Source organism: Bufo gargarizans, unplaced genomic scaffold, assembly GCF_014858855.1.
Source record: "Bufo gargarizans isolate SCDJY-AF-19 unplaced genomic scaffold, ASM1485885v1 fragScaff_scaffold_574_pilon, whole genome shotgun sequence".
Taxonomy (NCBI): Eukaryota; Metazoa; Chordata; class Amphibia; order Anura; family Bufonidae; genus Bufo; species Bufo gargarizans.
In genome coordinates this window covers 161745-180373 of record NW_025334139.1, presented here as the reverse complement: position 1 = coordinate 180373, position 18629 = coordinate 161745, and the positions used below count along the sequence as shown (strand labels likewise).

General features: G+C 47.3%; 1 long non-coding RNA gene across 1 annotated transcript; it reads right to left on the bottom strand.

Moving 5' to 3' along the window:
* Nucleotides 1-432: 432 nt before the first annotated feature.
* On the bottom strand, nucleotides 433-17929 carry LOC122922615. The gene is made up of 3 exons (XR_006387152.1): nucleotides 16957-17929; nucleotides 16765-16875; nucleotides 433-488 (listed from the first exon to the last, which is right to left on the bottom strand). It is a non-coding gene; the product is annotated as an uncharacterized LOC122922615 (long non-coding RNA).
* Between the last annotated feature and the right edge of the window lie 700 nt (nucleotides 17930-18629).

Sequence of the window (18629 nt, the reverse complement as noted above, 5' to 3'; positions counted from 1 at the left end):
CGTGATTGTTTTGCCTGGCCATTTCTAAAATCCTTGTAGGAATGGAAAAACATAGCGCGCATAGTGCGCCGCCCATTTTTAGCCCCGCCCTACATATAATAGGCCACTCCCAGCAAACACTGTACCGCTGACATTCTATGGTTGAGGCCTGTCTCTAGACATCATACGGAGAGGGGGGCCTGTCAATAGACAGCTGGCTACAGCCAGGAAGCTCCCTGCTCTCCTCCCTCCCCGATCCTGCTCAAGGCCTGTGGTTCCCCCCACCATCTGCCACCCGCCCGTGGCCTGCTGCCCCCTTTGGCCGTCCTCCCCCAGCTCTGAATCCTTCATTCTGCAAATGGCGGGGGGGGGGGGGGAGCATCTCCTCTCCTACATAGCGCCCCCTACCTCTTACATCCAGTGATGTCACCTTTGTTGTAGACGTTCTCTTTCCTCATCTTCTCCATTCAGACCAGACCGCCATGATGGTTCTTCAGCATCTCCCGTCTCTGCAGAGATTGACAGACAGACATTAGTTTCCCACATTTCCATCATCTTCTGAACACCCTTTCCTGCCACCCCCAATACTGTGCCCGCTGTGCCCCCAATACTGTACTAGTACCACACAGATAGTGCCCCCAATACTGTGCCCACTGTGCCCCCAATACTATACTGCAGAAACAGTCCCCCTGGAAATACTACCACACAGATAGTCCCCTCAATACTGTGCCCGCTGTGCCCCCAATACTATACTGCAGAAACAGTCCCCCTGGAAATACTGCTACCACACAGATAGTGCCCCCAATACTGTGCCCGCTGTGCCCCCAATACTATACTGCAGAAACAGTCCCCCTGGAAATACTGCTACCACACAGATAGTGCCCCCAATACTGTGCCCACTGTGCCCCCAATACTTTACTGCAGAAACAGTCCTCCTGGAAATACTACTACCACACAGATAGTGCCCCCAATACTGTGCCCGCTGTGCCCCCAATACTATACTGCAGAAACAGTCCCCCTGGAAATACTACTACCACACAGATAGTGCCCCCAATACTGTGCCCACTGTGCCCCCAATACTATACTGCAGAAACAGTCCCCCTGGAAATACTACCACACAGATAGTCCCCTCAATACTGTGCCCGCTGTGCCCCCAATACTATACTGCAGAAACAGTCCCCCTGGAAATACTGCTACCACACAGATAGTGCCCCCAATACTGTGCCCGCTGTGCCCCCAATACTATACTGCAGAAACAGTCCCCCTGGAAATACTGCTACCACACAGATAGTGCCCCCAATACTGTGCCCGCTGTGCCCACAATACTATACTGCAGAAACAGCCCCCCTGGAAATACTACTACCACACAGATAGTGCCCCCAATACTGTGCCCACTGTGCCCCCAATACTTTACTGCAGAAACAGCCCCCCTGGAAATACTACTACCACACCGATAGTGCCCCCAATACTGTGCCCACTGTGCCCCCAATACTATACTGCAGAAACAGTCCCCCTGGAAATACTACTACCACACAGATAGTGCCCCCAATACTGTGCCCACTGTGCCCCAATACTATACTGCAGAAACAGTCCCCCTGGAAATACTACTACCACACAGATAGTGCCCCCAATACTGTGCCCGCTGTGCCCCCAATACTATACTGCAGAAACAGTCCCCCTGGAAATACTACTACCACACAGATAGTGCCCCCAATACTGTGCCCACTGTGCCCCCAATACTATACTGCAGAAACAGTCCCCCTGGAAATACTACTACCACACAGATAGTGCCCCCAATACTGTGCCCACTGTGCCCCCAATACTATACTGCAGAAACAGTCCCCCTGGAAATACTACTACCACACAGATAGTGCCCCCAATACTGTGCCCACTGTGCCCCCAATACTATACTGCAGAAACAGTCCCCCTGGAAATACTACTACCACACAGATAGTGCCCCAATACTGTGCCCGCTGTGCCCCCAATACTATACTGCAGAAACAGTCCTCCCTGGAAATACTACTACCACACAGATAGTGCCCCAATACTGTGCCCGCTGTGCCCCCAATACTATACTGCAGAAACAGTCTCCCTGGAAATACTACTACCACACAGATAGTGCCCCAATACTGTGCCCGCTGTGCCCCCAATACTATACTGCAGAAACAGTCTCCCTGGAAATACAACCACACACAGACAGTGCCCCCAATACTGTGCCCGCTGTGCCCCCAATACTATGCTGCAGAAACAGTCCCCCTGGAAATACTACTACCACACAGATAGTGCCCCCAATACTGTGCCCGCTGTGCCCCCAATACTATACTGCAGAAACAGCCCCCTGGAAATACTACTACCACACAGATAGTGCCCCCAATACTGTGCCCGCTGTGCCCCCAATACTATACTGCAGAAACAGTCCCCCTGGAAATACTGCTACCACACAGATAGTGCCCCCAATACTGTGCCCGCTGTGCTCCCAATACTATACTGCAGAAACAGTCTCCCTGGAAATACTGCTACCAAACAGATAGTGCCCCCAATACTGTGCCCGCTGTGCCCATAATACTATACTGCAGAAACAGCCCCCCTGGAAATAGTACTACCACACAGATAGTGCCCCCAATACTGTGCCCGCTGTGCCCCCAATACTGTACTAGTACCACACAGATAGTGCCCCCAATACTGTGCCCACTGTGCCCACAATACTATACTGCAGAAACAGTCCCCCGGAAATACTACTACCACACAGATAGTGCCCCCAATACTGTGCCCACTGTGCCCCCAATACTATACTGCAGAAACAGTCCCCCTGAAATACTACTACCACACAGATAGTGCCCCCAATTCTGTGCCCGCTGTGCCCCAATACTATACTGCAGAAACAGTCCCCCTGTAAATACTACTACCACACAGATAGTTGCCCCCAATACTGTGCCCGCTGTGCTCCCAATACTATACTGCAGAAACAGTCCTCCTGGAAATACTACTACCACACAGATAGTGCCCCCAATTCTGTGCCCGCTGTGCCCCAATACTAGACTACAGAAACAGTCCCCCTGGAAATACTACTACCACACAGATAGTGCCCCCAATACTGTGCCCACTGTGCCCCCAATACTATACTGCAGAAACAGTCCCCCTGTAAATACTACTACCACACCAGATAGTGCCCCAATACTGTGCCCACTGTGCCCCCAATACTATACTGCAGAAACAGTCCCCCTGTAAATACTACTACCACACAGATAGTGCCCCAATACTGTGCCCACTGTGCCCCCAATACTATACTGCAGAAACAGTCCCCCTGTAAATACTACTACCACACAGATAGTGCCCCAATACTGTGCCTACTGTGCCCCCAATACTATACTGCAGAAACAGTCCCCCTGTAAATACTACTACCACACAGATAGTGCCCCCAATACTGTGCCCGCTGTGCTCCCCAATACTATACTGCAGAAACAGTCCTCCTGGAAATACTACTACCACACAGATAGTGCCCCAATACTGTGCCCGCTGTGCCCCCAATACTATACTGCAGAAACAGTCCCCTGGAAATACTACTACCACACAGATAGTGCCCCAATACTGTGCCCGCTGTGCCCCCAATACTATACTGCAGAAACAGTCCCCCTGGAAATACTACTACCACACAGATAGTGCCCCCAATACTGTGCCCACTGTGCCCCCAATACTATACTGCAGAAACAGTCCTCCTGGAAATACTACTACCACACAGATAGTGCCCCCAATACTGTGCCCACTGTGCCCCCAATACTATACTGCAGAAACAGTCCCCCTGGAAATACTACTACCACACAGATAGTGCCCCCAATACTGTGCCCGCTGTGCCCCCAATACTATACTGCAGAAACAGTCCTCCTGGAAATACTACTACCACACAGATAGTGCCCCCAATACTGTGCCCGCTGTGCCCCCAATACTATACTGCAGAAACAGTCCCCCTGGAAATACTACTACCACACAGATAGTGCCCCCAATACTGTGCCCACTGTGCCCCCAATACTATACTGCAGAAACAGTCCCCCTGGAAATACTACTACCACACAGATAGTGCCCCCAATACTGTGCCCACTGTGCCCCCAATACTATACTGCAGAAACAGTCCCCCTGGAAATACTACTACCACACAGATAGTGCCCCAATACTGTGCCCGCTGTGCCCCCAATACTATACTGCAGAAACAGTCCCCCTGGAAATACTACTACCACACAGATAGTGCCCCCAATACTGTGCCCGCTGTGCCCCCAATACTATACTGCAGAAACAGTCCCCCTGGAAATACTACTACCACACAGATAGTGCCCCCAATACTGTGCCCGCTGTGCCCCCAATACTATACTGCAGAAACAGTCCTCCTGGAAATACTACTACCACACAGATAGTGCCCCCAATACTGTGCCCGCTGTGCCCCCAATACTATACTGCAGAAACAGTCCTCCTGGAAATACTACTACCACATAGATAGTGCCCCAATACTGTGCCCGCTGTGCCCCCAATACTATACTGCAGAAACAGTCCTCCTGGAAATACTACTACCACACAGATAGTGCCCCAATACTGTGCCCGCTGTGCCCCCTAATACTATACTGCAGAAACAGTCCCCCTGGAAATACTACTACCACACAGATAGTGCCCCAATACTGTGCCCGCTGTGCCCCCAATACTATACTGCAGAAACAGTCCCCTGGAAATACTACTACCACACAGATAGTGCCCCAATACTGTGCCCGCTGTGCCCCCAATACTATACTGCAGAAACAGTCCCCCTGGAAATACTACTACCACACAGATAGTGCCCCCAATACTGTGCCCGCTGTGCCCCCAATACTATACTGCAGAAACAGTCCTCCTGGAAATACTACTACCACACAGATAGTGCCCCCAATACTGTGCCCGCTGTGCCCCCAATACTATACTGCAGAAACAGTCCTCCTGGAAATACTACTACCACACAGATAGTGCCCCAATACTGTGCCCGCTGTGCCCCCAATACTATACTGCAGAAACAGTCCCCCTGGAAATACTACTACCACACAGATAGTGCCCCAATACTGTGCCCGCTGTGCCCCCAATACTATACTGCAGAAACAGTCCCCCTGGAAATACTACTACCACACAGATAGTGCCCCCAATACTGTGCCCGCTGTGCCCCCAATACTATACTGCAGAAACAGTCCCCCTGGAAATACTACTACCACACAGATAGTGCCCCCAATACTGTGCCCGCTGTGCCCCCAATACTATACTGCAGAAACAGTCCCCCTGGAAATACTACTACCACACAGATAGTGCCCCCAATACTGTGCCCGCTGTGCCCCCAATACTATACTGCAGAAACAGTCCCCCTGGAAATACTGCTACCACACAGATAGTGCCCCCAATACTGTGCCCGCTGTGCCCCCAATACTATACTGCAGAAACAGCCCCCTGGAAATACTACTACCACACAGATAGTGCCCCCAATACTGTGCCCGCTGTGCCCCCAATACTATACTGCAGAAACAGTCCCCCTGGAAATACTACTACCACACAGATAGTGCCCCCAATACTGTGCCCGCTGTGCCCCCAATACTATACTGCAGAAACAGTCCTCCTGGAAATACTACTACCCCACAGATAGTGCCCCAATACTGTGCCCGCTGTGCCCCCAATACTATACTGCAGAAACAGTCCCCCTGGAAATACTACTACCACACAGATAGTGCCCCAATACTGTGCCCGCTGTGCCCCCAATATTATACTGCAGAAACAGTCCCCCTGGAAATACTACTACCACACAGATAGTGCCCCCAATACTGTGCCCGCTGTGCCCCCAATACTATACTGCAGAAACAGTCCTCCTGGAAATACTACTACCACACAGATAGTGCCCCCAATACTGTGCCCACTGTGCCCCCAATACTATACTGCAGAAACAGTCCTCCTGGAAATACTGCTACCACACAGATAGTGCCCCAATACTGTGCCCGCTGTGCCCCTAATACTATACTGCAGAAACAGTCCCCCTGGAAATACTACTACCACACAGATAGTGCCCCCAATACTGTGCCCACTGTGCCCCCAATACTACACTGCAGAAACAGTCCCCCTGGAAATACTACTACCCCACAGATAGTGCCCCAGTACTGTGCCCGCTGTGCCCCCAATACTATACTGCAGAAACAGTCCCCCTGGAAATACTATTACCACACAGATAGTGCCCCCAATACTGTACCCGCTGTGCCCCCAATACTATACTGCAGAAACAGTCCTTCTGGAAATACTACTACCACACAGATAGTGCCCCCAATACTGTGCCCGCTGTGCCCCCAATACTATACTGCAGAAACAGTCCTCCTGGAAATACTACTCCCACACAGATAGTGCCCCCAATACTGTGCCCACTGTGCCCCCAATACTATACTGCAGAAACAGTCCCCCTGGAAATACTACTACCACACAGATAGTGCCCCCAATACTGTGCCCGCTGTGCCCCCCAATACTATACTGCAGAAACAGTCCCCCTGGAAATACTGCTACCACACAGATAGTGCCCCCAATACTGTGCCCGCTGTGCCCCCCAATACTATACTGCAGAAACAGCCCCCTGGAAATACTACTACCACACAGAAAGTGCCCTCTTCAACAATTATTGCCACACAGCGCTCTAAAAAATAACTGCCCCAGACACTAATAGTATAAAGATAATATCCCCCCAAAATAACTGTGTTTAGCTGATACTGTGCCAGGGTGCCCCCCAAAGTAACAGTGCTCCCCAAAATCCCACCAATAGAAATATTTCTCTGCCAGACCACACATAGTAGTAGTAATGCCCCTTTAGTACCCATACTAGTAATCATGTTCCTCATAGCCCCTCAGTAGTAGTAATGCTCCGCATAATACCCCTAAGTAGTAATAATTCTCCCTATAATATGACAGTACATGAAATACCCCCGCTTAGTGGCCGCAGTTGAGCTAATGTCCCCCTAATGTATGTCAGTATAAAATACCCCTATATAGTGCCCCAGTAAATGCCCTCATAGTGCTCCTATCCCCCTTCCCCATAGTGTCCCCCATAATGTGCCAGTAAAAAATGCCCCTTCTTAGTGCCTCCAGCAGATGCCCCTATAGTGCTCCACTCCCCCATAGTGCCCCCAAATAATGCCCCATAGTGCCGCTCTCCCCTATAGTGCCTCCCATAATGTGCCAGTAAAAAGTTCCCACTTAGTGCCACCAGATGCCATAGTGCCCCCATAATGTGCCAATAAAAAAGACCCCTTTAGAGCGTGCCCCCAGATAATGCCCCAATAGTGCCAACAGATGCCCCATAGTGCCCCCCCATAATGTGCCAGTAAGAAATGTCCCCATAGTGCCCCCCAAATGGGCAAGAAATAAATGCCCCCAGAGTGCTACCCCAAGAAAAATGGGGCTGTAAGAAATGCAAGATGCCCCCATAGTGCCAGCTCCCAACCCCCCAAAGAAAAAAAAACAAAACACTGATACTTACCTCCATCAGCAGCGATGCAGCCTCTTCCGGCCCGTGTCCCCCGCTGTGTGCTGCCCGGCTCAGGCGGCGCGATGATAATGACGTCATAAGGCCGCCTGAGCCGGCCTCTGATAGGCTGAAGGCATTAGTGCCTGCGGCCTATCAGAAGACCAGGGGAGGGACACGCCTCTCACTCGCCTCCCCCGCCGCAGCACATCCTGAGGACAGCGATATGGAGATGAACACTTCCACAATGGAGGCGCTCATCTCCTACTGCGCCTCCCCCCCCCCCCACCGCCGCTGGCAACTAGAACCAGGGCCGTGCCGCCTGTGGTGATCGCCGGTGCGGCCCTGAGGAATTAATATATATTTTTAATTATTCATTAAAGACGGCCCAGTGGCCGTTTCTAACATGCTTTAGGGCGGCCTGGGGGGAAATTGCCTCCCTGCCCCCCGTCCCAGCCCGCCCCTGCTTCAGACTACCTTCAAGTGTATGTTCTGTGGAGAGAACCACTCCATACACAAGTGGCAACAATGGAAGGCGAAGTCCCCAGATGAAAAGAAAAGGTTTGGACTGTGTTTCGGATGTCTAAGAAAAGGCCATGTTACTAAGGAGCGTAAGAAAAAGGCCACATGCAGCGTTCGCAAAGGACACCATCCTACACCACTACATGAAGAACGTCCAAAGAAGGATAAATCCTCAATACCTAAAGATTCCGAGGAAAGACAGTATCGGTATTCTCGTGCAGAGCGAGGGAAGGAGGAAGCAACGGCTCATCAATGGTTGTACCAGTGTAAATCCTAAAAGGAGGAACAAGAAGGTATACGCCTATGCGCTACTGGATGCCCAGAGCGACGTCACCTTCAGTGATCAAGAAATCTGCAAGAAATTACAAGTGGCTACAGAACCAGTGACTTCCAAACTCACCACAATGACGGAGAGACACATTAGTGAACGGTCAAAGGACTGAGAGTTAGAGGACTTCATTAGAACCTCACATTAGATCTACCTCCAGCTTATACAAAAGTCGATATACCTCTAGATCGAGATCGCATACCTACCTGTGTTGTGGAAATGTTATTAGGATGTGTATTTGATATATTGTGTATTGTCATCATGTCTCTCAGTGTCAGGGTAAACCATTGCAGTGGATATCTTCCCGTGTATGTCCTGTCACAGCTGCTGGGCGCAGAGGTCTCCATCGGTGAATGGTCCATGTGCTAAGCACTGGGCTGTGGGCCGGGGGAGACCGATGTGTTCAGCAGAGCAGGGTTTTGTTGGCTCATGTACGGACGCCGGCTAGGGCCCCCGCGCAGGACACTGATTTGTTGGCTTGGCGTGGATGCATTTGTTAAGAGAACAATATAATGCACCCCGACAGCAAGTGGGAGAGGAGGGGAATTAGAGCCAGAGAATGATAGACTGAGAGATTGGAGCATGGTGAGGAGGAGATGGTGGTTTATAGTGTGAAATGCTATAAAAAAGATTGAGGCGAATGAGCAGAGAGTAGTCATCATTATATTTAGCTGTCAGGAGGATGTTTGCCACTTTGGTGAGGAGAGTTTCAGTGCGAAAAACAGATTTAATGGATATATGAGAGTTAATACAGATACAGCAGATGAGGCTAGAGTAGATAAGATAAGATGCCTTTATTGTCACTGTACAACACAATGTAATACAATGTGCAATACAATGAAATGTTGTTTGGAGCAATCCTAGATGCCATGGACAGAGGAACAAGAACTGACATTTAAACTAAAGCATTACACTAGAAAAAAAAAAAACAGGAGACCAGGCTCTCCTGGAGTTTAGAGATGAAGGGGAGATTAGAGACAGGTCTGTAGTTAGTTTAAAAGGTCAGGTCAAGAGAAGAGTTTTTTTTAGCAATAAGGTTATGACAGAATGTGTGAAAGGGGAGGGATTGATACCATAAAAGAAGAAAACCAGCATGGAAAGGAGGAATTGCCTCAAATGCTGCAAATAGATCCAGAAGAATCTGTAGAGAGTAGTTGCCGTTCCTTTTCACTGTCAAAACATGAGTAGACATTTTGTTAAGGGCAGTTTCTGTAGAGTGTAGGGTGTGAAAGTTGGATTGTAAGGGGTCGAGAAAAGAGTTAGCAGAGTTAGGCTACTTTCACACTAATGTTTTTGCTGTATCCAGCAGGGTACAGCAAAAACGCCTCCGTTACTGATAATACAACCATCTGCATCCGTTATGAACAGATCCGGTTGTAATATCTTTAACATAGCCAAGACGGATCCATAATGAACTTCAGTGAAAGTCAATGGGGGACAGATTGGTTTTTTATTGTGTCAGAGAATCAGAGAAATCGGGTCTGTCCCCATTGACTTGCATTGTGGGTCATGACGGATCCATCTTGCTCCGTATGCCAGGACGGAAAGAAAACCGCAGTATGCTGCCAATGGGTAATAAGCAGATGGCAGTATGCTGCCGTTTGCTCTCCGGTGTGAGAACGGAATGGAATGCATTTTGGAGCTCTCCGTTCTGTTCATTTACATTTTGTCCCCATTGACAATCAATGGGGACGAAATGGAGGCGTTTTTTCAGTATTAAGACCCTATGACGGATCTCAATACCGGAAAATATTAACGCTAGTGTAAAAATAACCTTAGCAGAGAGAAGGGTCGGTAGTTAGCAGCACAGGATGGTGTGACGGACTGAACCATCGCTGGGGCTGCTGGAGAAGCCTGAGGGCCAGCTTCCTTCCTAGCGACTACGGACCTCAGATTTTGGAGATCCCTCTTGTTTGGTTGAACCGAGTGTCCGGGGCACATGGACGGCTGTTGCAGTTGAGCCTGTTTCTACAGCCGTTCACTTTCACAATCTAATACCGGCCTGGCAAAAACACAATACGAATGCTGATGGACTATCTTGCCAAACAGAACTGGAAGGGTGACTAACATGGACATCCCCAAGTGGACCCGTAGAGGGTCTCACTGGGTCTGCCATACTTTAACTTGGGGGAGCTATGTGACCACATGGTCATCAGTTTGAGTTAGATGTGTATTGGTGTTGGATATGTGTAATTATCTCCCCCCCCTCCTTCGTTATCTCCCATTGTACTCTGAAAGAGCTCAAGACAATGCCATTTTGGCCAGGCTCCTGCTAGGGCTGTCTGGAGCTATTTTAGCAGGTGGACCCCTGTGGTGTGGTGCAGACAGAATGTCTGGGGAAGGGAAGGGGGATGTGATGGGATTACAGTTTCATCTGATCACTTTCTGTATATAAAAGTTTGTGCAGTTGCTCAATAAAGCAGACTTTATTTCACCTACACTGAGTCTCGACCACTGACTGGGGAAGCTGAGAGCTACAGATCAGCGGTTTACAATATCTCCTGAGTAAGGAAGAATACAGAGGTGGATATACTCTTCCTGAGTACTGGGTCCAACACAGTTGGGCCATGAGATTTTTTTTTTGTAGTGGGGTTATAACACAGTATTTAAATAAGAAGGGAAATATGCAAAAAGTATGCAATGTTAAAAACACCCAAATTGAGAGTTGGTAATTCGGATAGGAAGTAAGGAAGCCAAGCAGCGAATTGATCCAGGAACTGGTTGGGGTAGCCTGGGGTTTGACAGACAACAGCCACTCACAGTGGGAATGGGAAGAAGAGTCTGATAGTATAAACCTCATAATAGGGCAATGTGAGAGGATACAGGGGGATTGACTTGAAACATGTACTGTAGAGAAAGTAGTATGCCTACTCCTCCACCATGTCTGCCATCAGGTCTAGGGGTATGGAAAAAGTGTAGCTCATCATAGGATACAGCGATAGGGGAAGTGGTGTCAGAATGTTAAAGCCAGGTTTCTGTGAGGGACAGCAAGAGATTTTGAAAGGAAGAAGTCATGGATTGTGGGGAGTTTGTTGCACACCAACTGAGAGTTCCATAAAGCCCAGTTACAAGAGACAGGAGAAAATTTACAGGAAATATTAATCAAAATCCCTTGGTTTCTCTGTGTGATTACTTCCTAGAATTGTGCCTCTGAGTAATTACAGATGAATTTACACCTCCAAGTGATAATTAACGACAGGAACTGTACCTATGAGTCTGAATATTGCCATGAATTGTACTTCCAGGTGATATTACCACCAAGCATATACCTCCAAGTGACGATTACTGCCATGCCTATACCTCCGAGTGAAGATCATTGCTATGCCTATACCTTTTTGTGATAATAGCTTCCAAGCCTATACCTCCAAGTATTGATTACTACCAAAGATATACCACCAGGTAATTATTACCAACAAACCTATACCTCCATGTAATGATTACCACCAAACCTATACCTCCAAGTGATGACTACCACAAACCTATTATTCCAGGTGATAATTACCATCAATCCTATACCTTCAGGTAATGATTACCACTAAACCTATACCTCCAAGTGATGATTACCACCAAATCTATTCCTACAAGTGATGATTACCACCAAACCTATTCGTCCAAGTGATAATTACCACAAATCCTATACCTCCAGGTAATGACTACCACCAAACCTATACCTTCATGTAAAAATGACTACCAAACCTATACCTCCAAGAGAGGATTACTACCAAACCTATTTCTCCAAGTGAGGATTACCACCAAACCTATTTCTCCAAGTGAGGATTACTACCAAAACTATACATCCAAGTGATGATTACCACCAAACCTATTCCTCAAAGTGATGATTACCACCAATCCTATACCTCCAGGTAATGATTACCACCAAACCTACACTTCCATGTAAAAATTACCACCAAAACTATTCCTCCAAGTAATGATTACCACCAAGCCTATACCTCCATGTAAAAATTACCACCAAACCTATACCTACAAGTGAGGATTACCACCAAGCCTATACCTCCAAGTGAAGATTACCACCAAGCCTATACCTCCTGGTGATGATTACCTCCAATCTTGTACCTTAGAATTATGATTACCACCAAGCCTATATCTCTAAGTTTCTATATCTCTGAGCTTAAACCACAAAGTGATGATTATTGCAAAGAATTATACCTCCAAGTGATGAATTCTATTATAATTGTTCCATACTACATCATGCATACAAGTCCTTATCATGTATGTATCAGAACACGTAACATATCATCAAAGCTTTTTATACCTAGTTATACATACCAGTCCTCATCTTATATGTATAAGCAAATACATAAGGATAGCTTTTCTATCCCATGCTATGCACATCATTCCTCATCATATATGTATGAGAACATGTATAAGGATAGCTTTCTATACCATGTTATATACAGTACAGACCAGAAGTTTGGACACAGCTTCTCATTCAAAGAGTTTTCTTTATTTTCATGACTATGACAATTGTAGATTCACACTGAAGGCATCAAAACTATGAATTATCACATGTGGAATTATATACATAGCAAACAAGTGTGAAACAACTGAAAATCTGTCATATTCTAGGTTCTCCTAAGTAGCCGCCTTTTGCTTTGATTACTGCTTTGCACACTCTTGGCATTCTCTTGATAAGCTTCAGGAGGTAGTCACCTGAAATGGTCTTCACTTCACAGGTGTGCCCTGTCAGGTGTAATAAGTGGGATTTCTTGCCTTATAAATGGGGTTGGGACCATCAGTTGCGTTGTGGAGAAGTCAGGTGGATACACAGCTGATAGTCCTACTGAATAGACTGTTAGAATTTGTATTATGGCAAGAAAAAAGCAGCTAAGTAAGGCTACTTTCACACTAGCGTTCGGGCGGATCCGTTCAGAACGGATCCGCCCATAATAATGCAGACGGAGGCTCCGTTCAGTACGGATCCGTCTGCATTATTTTAGCAAAAAAAAGCTAAGTGTGGAAATAGCCTGGGACGGATCCGTCCAGACTTTCAATGTAAAGTCAATGGGGGACGGATCCGCTTGAAGATTGAGCCACATTGTGGCATCTTCAAACGGATCCGTCCCCATTGACTTACATTGTAAGTCTGGACGGATCCGCACGCCTCCGCACGGCCAGGCGGACACCCGAACGCTGCAAGCAGCGTTCAGCTGTCCGCCTGTCCGTGCGGAGGCGAGCGGAGCGGAGGCTGAACGCCACCAGACTGATGCAGTCTGAGCGGATCCGCTCCATTCAGACTGCATCAGGGCTGGACGGCTGCGTTCGGGTCCGCTCGTGAGCTCCTTCAAACGGAGCTCACGAGCGGACCGACGAACGCTAGTGTGAAAGCAGCCTAAAGTAAAACGAGTGGCCACCATTACTTTAAGAAATGAAGGTCAGTCAGTCCGAAAAATTGGGAAAACTTTGAAAGTGTCCCCAAGTGCAGTCACAAAAACCATCAAGCGCTACAAAGAAACTGGCTCACATGCGGACCGCCCCAGGAAAGGAAGACCAAGTCACCTCTGCTGCGGAGGAGAAGTTCATCCGAGTCACCAGCCTCAGAAATCGCAGGTTAGCAGCAGCTCAGATTAGAGACCAGGTCAATGCCACCCAGAGTTCTAGCAGCAGACACATCTCTAGAACAACTGTTAAGAGGAGACTGTGTGAATCAGGCCTTCATGGTAGAAGATCTGCTAGGAAACCACTGCTAAGGACAGGCAACAAGCAGAAGAGACTTGTTTGGGCTAAAGAACACAAGGAATGGACATTAGACCAGTGGAAATCTGTGCTTTGGTCTGATGAGTCCAAATGTGAGATCTTTGGTTCCAACCACCGTGTCTTTGTGCGATGCAGAAAAGGTGAACGGATGGACTCTACATACCTGGTTCCCACCGTGAAGCATGGAGGAGGAGGTGTGATGGTGTGGGGGGGCTTTGCTGGTGACACTGCTGGGGATTTATTCAGAATTGAAGGCATACTGACCCAGCATGGCTACCACAGCATCTTGCAGCGGCATGCTATTCCATCCGGTTTGCGTTTAGTTGGACCATCATTTATTTTTCAACAGGACAATGACCCCAAACACCTCCAGGCTGTGTAAGGGCTATTTGACCATGAAGGAGAGTGATGGGGTGCTGCGCCAGATGACCTGGCCTCCACAGTCACCAGACCTGAACCCAATCGAGATGGTTTGGGGTGAGCTGGACCGCAGAGTGAAGGCAAAAGGGCCAACAAGTGCTAAGCATCTCTGGGAACTCCTTCAAGACTGTTGGAAGACCATTTCAGGGGACTACCTCTTGAAGTTCATCAAGAGAATGCCAAGAGTGTGCAAAGCAGTAATCAAAGCAAAAGGTGGCTACTGTGAAGAACCTAGAATATGACATATTTTCAGCTGTTTCACACTTTTTGTTATGTATATAATTCCACATGTGATAATTCATAGTTTTGATGCCTTCAGTGCGAATCTACAATTGTCATAGTCATGAAAATAAAGAAAACTCTTTGAATGAGAAGAAGGTGTGTCCAAACTTTTGGTCTGTACTGTACATCAGTCCTCATCATGTTTGTAGGAGAACATATAATATAAAAGGATAGTTTTCAATACCATGTTATATCTATCAGTCCTCATCATGTATGTATGTGAACATGTAATATATGAGGATAGCTTTCTATACCATGTCATACACATCAGTCCTCATCATGTATGTATGTGAACATGTAATATATAAGGATAGCTTTCTATACCATGTCATACACATCAGTCCTCATCATGTATGTATGACAACATGTAATATATAAGGATAGCTTTCTATACCATGTCATACACATCAGTCCTCATCATGTATGTATGAGAACATATAATATAAAAGGATAGCTTTCTATACCATGTCATACACATCAGTCCTCATCATGTATGTATGACAACATGTAATATATAAGGATAGCTTTCTATACCATGTCATACACATCAGTCCTCATCATGTATGTATGAGAACATATAATATAAAAGGATAGTTTTCAATACCATGTTATATCTATCAGTCCTCATCATGTATGTATGTGAACATGTAATATATGAGGATAGCTTTCTATACCATGTCATACACATCAGTCCTCATCATGTATGTATGTGAACATGTAATATATAAGGATAGCTTTCTATACCATGTCATACACATCAGTCCTCATCATGTATGTATGACATGTAATATATGAGGATAGCTTTCTATACCATGTCCTACACATCAGTCCTCATCATGTATGTATGACAACATGTAATATAAAAGGATAGCTTTCTATACCATGTCATACACATCAGTCCTCATCATGTATGTATGACAACATGTAATATATAAGGATAGCTTTCTATACCATGTCATACACATCAGTCCTCATCATGTATGTATGAGAACATATAATATAAAAGGATAGTTTTCAATACCATGTCATACACATCAGTCCTCATCATGTATGTATGACAACATGTAACATATAAGGATAGCTTTCTATACCATGTTATATACATCAGTCTTCATCATGTATGTATGACAACATGTAACATATAAGGATAGCTTTCTATACCATGTTATATACATCAGTCTTCATCATGTATGTATGACATGTAATATATGAGGATAGCTTTCTATACCATGTCCTACACATCAGTCCTCATCACGTATGTATGACAACATGTAATATATAAGGATAGCTTTCTATACCATGTTATATACATCAGTCTTCATCATGTATGTATGACAACATGTAATATATGTGGATAGCTTTCTATACCATGTCATACACATCAGTCCTCATCACGTATGTATGACAACATGTACTATATGAGGATAGCTTTCTATACCATGTCATACACATCAGTCCTCATCACGTATGTGGGACAACATGTAATATATAAGGATAGCTTTATATACCATGTCATACACATCAGTCCTCATCATGTATGTATGAGAACATATAATATAAAAGGATAGTTTTCAATACCATGTCATACACATCAGTCCTCATCATGTATGTATGACAACATGTAACATATAAGGATAGCTTTCTATACCATGTTATATACATCAGTCCTCATCATGTATGTATGACAACATGTAACATATAAGGATAGCTTTCTATACCATGTTATATACATCAGTCTTCATCATGTATGTATGAGAACATGTAATATATGAGGATAGCTTTCTATACCATGTCATACACATCAGTCCTCATCATGTATGTATGACATGTAATATATGAGGATAGCTTTCTATACCATGTCCTACACATCAGTCCTCATCACATATGTATGACATGTAATATATGAGGATAGCTTTCTATACCATGTCATACACATCAGTCCTCATCACGTATGTAGGACATGTAGCCCATCATCAATAAATATTTCTCAATGGTCCCCACCCATTAAGCCGTTGTAACCCACCTTTTGTGGGGCGTTGATGACACCAATGTTGTATCCAAATTGGAAAGAGCCCAGAATGGCGGTAAAGACGGACAGGACCAGAGTTTTTGTAACGGCGGAGCGGACAACCTGCTGTAAGACAAGCAGAACACGTCAGGAGGACTCCATCTTCTGCAAAGACCCCCTTCTTCTTCTGAACCCTGTCATATTTACCTGCCCCCCATCGATGGGTTGGAAACCTCCGGAGGGCATAGTAGATTCCCCAGGCAGGGTGCAGGATATTCAGAGAAATCCTTCACTGACCTTGTTATAGAGAGAGAAGCAGTGATAGGCGTGGGGGAGGGCGGCCACAGCCCGGCCAGGCATGGAGGGCAAAGGCACAAACTTCAGAAACTGAAGCAGGGCGAGAGAGATGTAGGGCGAGGGATAGGGTGACAGGAGGGGCAGGACTAGAGGACGGGAGTAAGACGACACAGAGAAGGTAGAAACTTCACCCGGGCCACCCACATGACTGGATAGTGGGGAGAGGCGTGACTGAGGGCCAAAAGAGGAGGTAACGGGTGACTGAGGGCCAAAAGAGGAGGTGACGGGTGACTGAGGGCCAAAAGAGGAGGTAACGGGTGACTGAGGGCCAAAAGAGGAGGTAACGGGTGACTGAGGGCCAAAAGAGGAGGTAACGGGTGACTGAGGGGGCAAAAGAGGAGGCATCGGGTGACTGAGGGGGCAAAAGAGGAGGTAACGGGTGACTGAGGGGGCAAAAGAGGAGGTAATGGGTGACTGAGGGGGCAAAAGAGAAGGTAACTGGTGACTGAGGGGGCAAAAGAGGAGGCATCGGGTGACTGAGGGCCAAAAGAGGAGGTAACGGGTGACTGAGGGCCAAAAGAGGAGGTAACGGGTGACTGAGGGCCAAAAGAGGAGGTAACGGGTGACTGAGGGCCAAAAGAGGAGGTAACGGGTGACCGAGGGCCAAAAGAGGAGGTAACGGGTGACTGAGGGCCAAAAGAGGAGGCATCGGGTGACTGAGGGGGCAAAAGAGGAGGTAATGGGTGACTGAGGGCCAAAAGAGGCGGTAACGGGTGACTGAGGGGGCAAAAGAGGAGGTAACGGGTGACTGAGGGGGCAAAAGAGAAGGTAACTGGTGACTGAGGGGGCAAAAGAGGCGGTAACGGGTGACTGAGGGGGCAAAAGAGAAGGTAACTGGTGACTGAGGGGGCAAAAGAGGCGGTAACGGGTGACTGAGGGGGCAAAAGAGGAGGCATCGGGTGACTGAGGGGGCAAAAGAGGAGGTAATGGGTGACTGAGGGCCAAAAGAGGAGGTAACGGGTGACTGAGGGCAAAAAGAGGAGGTAACGGGTGACTGAGGGGGCAAAAGAGGAGGTACTGGTTAACGAGTGACTGAGGGGGCAAAAGAGGAGGTAACGGGTGACTGAGGGGGCAAAAGAGGAGGTAATGGGTGACTGAGGGGGCAAAAGAGAAGGTAACTGGTGACTGAGGGGGCAAAAGAGGAGGCAATGGGTGACTGAGGGGGCAAAACAGGAGGCATCGGGTGACTGAGGGGGCAAAAGAGGAGGTAACGGGTGACTGAGGGCCAAAAGAGGAGGTAACGGGTGACTGAGAGCCAAAAGAGGAGGTAACGGGTGACTGAGGGCCAAAAGAGGAGGTAACGGGTGACTGAGGGGGCAAAAGAGGAGGTAACGGGTGACTGAGGGCCAAAAGAAGTGGTAACGGGTGACTGAGGGGGCAAAAGAAAAGGTAACGGGTGACTGAGGGGCCAAAAGAGGAGGTAACGGGTGACTGAGGGCCAAAAGAGGAGGTAATGGGTGACTGAGGGCCAAAAGAGGAGGTAACGGGTGACTGAGGGGGCAAAAGAGGAGGTAACGTGTGAC